At 59.3% G+C, this 5,184-nt stretch overlaps 1 protein-coding gene across 3 annotated transcripts in view; it reads left to right on the top strand.

The window, feature by feature from the left end:
- Positions 1-1,209: 1,209 nt before the first annotated feature.
- Positions 1,210-5,184, top strand: part of CERS4 (ceramide synthase 4) — a 48,932-nt gene continuing 44,957 nt past the window's right edge. The window contains exon 1 of one of the 3 annotated variants that reach the window (XM_017500104.2): positions 1,210-1,371. The gene's annotated coding sequence lies outside the window, so the exon portion shown is untranslated. Of the gene's footprint in view, positions 1,372-2,042; positions 2,229-5,184 lie in introns of those variants that run through there. The other 2 variants (XM_017500105.2, XM_037728354.1) reach the window with 2 other exon arrangements.

The raw sequence follows: 5,184 nt of genomic DNA, 5'->3' as shown, positions 1-5,184 counted from the left end.
GTGATCCACCCGCCTCGGCCTCCCAAAGTGCTGGGATTACAGGCTTGAGCCACCGCGCCCGGCCCTCGGCCCCCTTTCTCTATGAGGAAATCAAATCTCAGCTTGCCTAGGATCCCATGACCAGGGAGGCCCCAACTTCACCCCGATGGGTCTTGTGCGTCTTGGGTCTGCTGAGCCGAGTCAGAGAAAGGTCTATTATTCCCATTTTACAGAGGCTTATTGTCCAAAGGTGAAGCCACTTGTCCAGAGGACACGCGGTGGGCCAGCGACTCTGAAACCTGTTGGAACTGTCCTCTATTCAACGACTCCCCAGGCTCCCTGCCCCTGCGCGCTGCTGAGACCGGGTCATTTTCGGTTCTACCAGGCAAGCGGGGCACCCTGTCCCTACTGCTGTTGCCCTCAGCCAAAACCAAGTCTGCGGCCACCACCCACCCGGCCTATCTCCCAGCCTTATCTCCCCAGCTCTGCCGCTTGACCCCTGCACCCCACCAAACCGCAGCCTTTGCCCGGACGCCCTCACCGCCTCGGCTGGCCCCCGCGCGCGCCTCATGAGAACCCCTGGACTGGCCTGGCCTGGCCCTCCAACAGGCCCCCAGACTTGGGATGCCCAGGGTGGCCGCTGAGGCCTGGAGAAGTCTAGGCCTCCCCCGTGCACACCCAACAGTGCGCCCCAGAGGCTCAGGGCACCCCGGCAGTGTGGGGATGTGGTGCGATGAGCGGAGCTCGAGCATCCAGGGCAGAAGAGGGGACCCGAGAGGGGGCCAGGGAGACAGACAGCGAACAGGGGTGAAGCCGAGGCCGGACGGAGCACGCAGCGGACAACGCTGGGTTCAAAGGGGAGAGAGAAGGCGCAGACAAGAGACGCGAGGCTGGACTCGGGCCAGGCGCTCCGCCGGGCGGAGATGGGCGGAACGGGGGCGGGGGCGGGGACGGGAATGGTGAGGCGGGGACGGGGGGCGGGGACGGGAATGGTGAGGCGGGGACGGGGGGCGGGGCGGGGATGGGAAACAGGCGCGAGGTTGGGGGCCAGGGAGAGGCCTGGTTGCGCCAAGGGGAACAAGTGCCTGGAGGACCTCCCGCCCGCTCCAGGCCCTGCCACTCCAAGTCCCCAGCACTGCGCCAGGCCCCGCCCCTCCAGGCCCTACCGTTCCGGGGCGCGCTCCCCGCCCCGCCCCCGCGGCCCCGCCCCCGCCCCAGGCTCCCCCCACTCCAGCCTTTTTTCCCTGGCTGGGGGCTGAGGCCGGCTGGGAGCAGAGTCCGGCTGCGTGACGCCGGAGGTGCGTGTCTGCAGCTGCTCCGGGTCCCCCGCCAGGCCCGCCGTACCCAGCCCCGCCGCCGGCCCCCGGTGCGCCTGGCCTTCTGCGCCCCCAGGTAAGTGAGCGCCCCGCGCCGCGAACGCCGCCCCAAACGCCACACTCACGGCAGGCTCCGGCCCCGCCTCCGCGGTCATGGCGGCCCCAGCCCGGCCCCCATTACCCAGCCGGGGACTGTCCCCTCGGGGCTTCCCCTCTGGGCCGCCTCCCGGAGAGATCCGCGCTCCCCCAAGAGGGCCGGGGCGCCGCGGGTGCCCGAGGACGCGCCTGCGAAACGGGTGGGAGTGAGTAGGCGCGATCCCGGCCTCGTCACGCGGGGGAACCTGATGTGTGAGCCGGGGGAGCGCCCCCTGCCCCCGACGTGCCAGGGCTGGGGACGCAGCTGGGACCCTGGCCTCGGAACCCACAGCCGGCCGCATAGACGGCTTCAGAGAACCTCTTAAACACGTCATTCCAAGCCTAAGCTAACGCTTCAGGCTGCCTGTGTGGGCTGGAGGTGCCCAGGTGGGGATGGTGTCATTTGGCCTGGTTGAACCAGCCAGCGAGGGCTTTTTAGGCCCAGAAAACTGCAAGATTGCGGGGCAGGGCCCAGCCGGGACTGCGTGCCGAGCAGAAAAGAGGCCAGCGTGGCTGAAACGCGGAGAGGGAGGGCCGGAGATGGAGGCAGGTTGGCTAGGGCCTGGGAAGCGGTGAGGAGAGCGTGGAACTCGTCCTCGGGGCGGTGGGGACCAGGAAGGCTTGCAACAGCAGGTGCATGGCGTGATCGGATTGTGTCTTAAGAAGAACATCCCGTGGGAGAGATGGGGATACTTGGAAGGAGGCTGCTTGCCTGACCTGGCTGGAAGGTGATAGGAACTGAGGGAACTAAAAATTTCGCTTTGGTGGAGGAGCATCGTCTACTTCCTCTGTCTCCTTGTAAGTGGGGTGTGGGGACAGGTGTTTCTCCTGGGTAGTTAGGAGTATATAGGAGGCTTTCGTTGCTGGGTTGGGAGACTTTGGGGGGAAACCCGCTGGAGGAAACAGGGAAGCGGGCAGGGAAAGGCTGTTGTGTTTTGCAAAACCTATGAGATGGGAGAATGCTCTATAGATTCCAGTCTGAACCCAGGCAAGGTCTGGGGCATCTGAGCTCAGAGGCCAGGGTGACCCCACTGGGGCGACCTGGATGTGTTCTCTGGGGATAGGTTTCCTGGACTGTCTGCATTGTCTTCGAAGCCCTCGGCCTCCCCAGCCTCAAATGGGTCTTCCTTCTAGGAGCAGCTGCTGTGAATAAACACAGAAGTGGAGCGGGGGGTGCTGACCAGAAGCCTCATTGAGTGCACCTGGGCCCCAGCAGGCCCAGCCAGGCATGGAGGAGGACGCAGTGAGGACTTTCCTTACCTGTTTTTCCAGCTCACCCACTGCTAGCAGAGATACTTTGAGCCTGGGGGGTTGGGGGAGCCTTGGTCATTTAATTGGTTGTGGGACCCCAAGGAAAGGTTTCTGGCCTTCAGTCTGCCCATCTGTAAAATGGGTCAGTAGTATCTGAGCCTAGGAGCGTTCATCGATCAATGAAAGCAGAGGCTAGGCAGATCTCTGTGGCAGCCACACCCCTAAGGAACCGGCAAGGGCTCTAACTCCAGGTGGGAGTTCAGGGCTGCATGGGCTTCCATTTCCTCCTCTGATAAATTCAGAACAGGCCAGGTGTGGTGGCTCACGCCTGCAATCCCAGCACTTTGGGAGGCCAAGGTGGGCAGATCACCTGAGGTTGAGAGTTCAAGACCAGCCTGACCAACATGGAGAAACCCTGTCTCTACTAAAAATACAAAAGTAGTTGGGCATGGTGGCACACACCTGTAATCCCAGCTACTCGGGAGGCTGAGGCAGGAGAATCTCTTGAACCTGGGAGGCAGAGGTTGCGGTGAGCCAAGATGGCGCCATTGCACTCCAGCCTGGGCAACAAGAATGAAACTCCATCTCAAAAAAAAAAAAAAAAAAATCAGAACAGTGCCCACCTCCTGACCCAGGGCCGTCTGCAGGTTGAATAAAGTCGTTGGCCCAGTGCCTGGCACAGAATGTCTTGGCTCAGGAGCTGCTGGGATGACTGTAGTTGGCAGCATAAGTGGACCCAAGTCCCCTCCTCCCACACTTGGGATGGCACAGAAAGGCAGGCGCCTGGGGAGCTCCCTGCCCTGCTCCCTTCTCTGAGTACCACAAGCTGCTCCCTTTCCTACTGGCTGGGCTTGAGCCTGCCCCCTGCCCTGTCCTGCCACTTTGAATTGAGGGCCTCTGGGCCACAGACTTCACCACTTCCTGCCTCAGTTTCTCTACCTATAAAATAGGATAATAGCAGTCATGACCTACAGATAAAGAATCCCTGGCTGGTGATGAGTACTTGCTAAACAGGCTATTAAAATATCATGAGAATATCAGAGCTGGAGGCTATTAAAATATCACAGAGGGGCCAGGTGTGGTGGCTCATGCTTGTAATCCCAGCACTTTGGAAGGTTGAGGCGGGCAGATCACCTAAGGTCAGGAGTTTGAGAGCAGCATGGCCAACATGGTGAAACCCTGTTTCTACTAGAAATACAAAAATTAGCTGGGCGTGGTAGTGTGTACCTGTAATCTCAGCTACATGGGAGGCTGAGGCAGGAGAATCTCTTGAACATGGGAGGCAGGGGTTGCAGTGAGCTGAGATGGCGCCACTGCACTCCAGCCTGGATGACAGACTCTGTCACACACACACACACACACACACACACACACATCACAGAGCCATTCCTGGAGGTAGTCCAGAGGAATCTCCTGACTCAACCTTAGAAGGAGTCAGGGAAGGCTTCCTGGAGGAGGTGACAGTTGGCTGGGTCACTACGGGTGAGTAGGAGTTAACCAGGCAGAGAGCCCAGTGGGCAAATTGCAGAGGAGAGAAACTGCCAGAGTGCTTGGATGAGAGAACCACTAAGCCAGGGTTGTAAGATTCAGAGGGGAGAGGAGGAAGGGCAAAGCCTGCCTGCTGGCCTTGAACATGCATTTGGCATTATTCTGATCCCAGGGAACAGACTGCAGGGGTGGAAGGCAGGAGCCTGAAGACCAGGGTGGAAGGGACTGCTCTAGGCCAGGGGAGCAATGATAGGGCTGGACCAGTTGGAGGTACGGATGGGTGAGGCATGGGTGGATCTTGGAGAGGTAAGGAGGAGCCCGGGGAGGGAGCAGCTGCCATGAGGGAGCAGGTTTAGGTGCAAATCAGCAATCTGTTCTCAGCGTCTGGAAATTGCCGTGCCACTAGACACCCAGGTGGCGCATCACAGGATGGCTTTGAAGCAAGCTGGGAGCTTGGAAGATAGCAGAAAGAGGGCAGAAGGAAAACCAGGAGTGAGTGGAAAGCTGGGAGCCAAGGGAGCTGGGGCTTTCATAGGAGGAAAGGGTCCTGAAACCCCTGTTTAGATAATTTAGTAGTAGGCATCTTGCTTTTTCTTTTATTTTTTTCTGAGATGGAGTTTCGCTCTTGTCACCCAGGCTGGAGTGCAATGGTGCAATCATAGCCTACTGCAACCTCCGCCTCCTGGGTTCAACTGATTCTCCTGCCTCAGCCTCCCAAGTAACTGGGATTACAGGTGTGCACCACCATGCCCAGCTACTTTTTGTATTGTTAGTAGAGACAGGGTTTCGCCATGTTGGCCAGGCTGGTCTCGAACCCCTGACCTCAGGTGACCCACCCACCTCGACTTCTCAAAATGCTGGGATTACAGGCATGAGCCACTGTGCCCAGTCTGTCTTACTGTCTTTTGTGGCTGCTCTTCCCCAACCCTGTTCTCTTCCCTTAGCCTTTCAGGATTTCAGTACAGGCCTCTTTCTTTCTTTTCTTTCTTTTGTTTCTTTCTCTTTCTTCCTTTCT

Source organism: Cebus imitator, unplaced genomic scaffold (genome assembly GCF_001604975.1).
Source record: "Cebus imitator isolate Cc_AM_T3 unplaced genomic scaffold, Cebus_imitator-1.0 Scaffold263, whole genome shotgun sequence".
Taxonomy (NCBI): Eukaryota; Metazoa; Chordata; class Mammalia; order Primates; family Cebidae; genus Cebus; species Cebus imitator.
The sequence above is the reverse complement of the archived record's forward strand: the minus strand, read 5'-3'. Positions and strand labels throughout refer to the sequence as shown.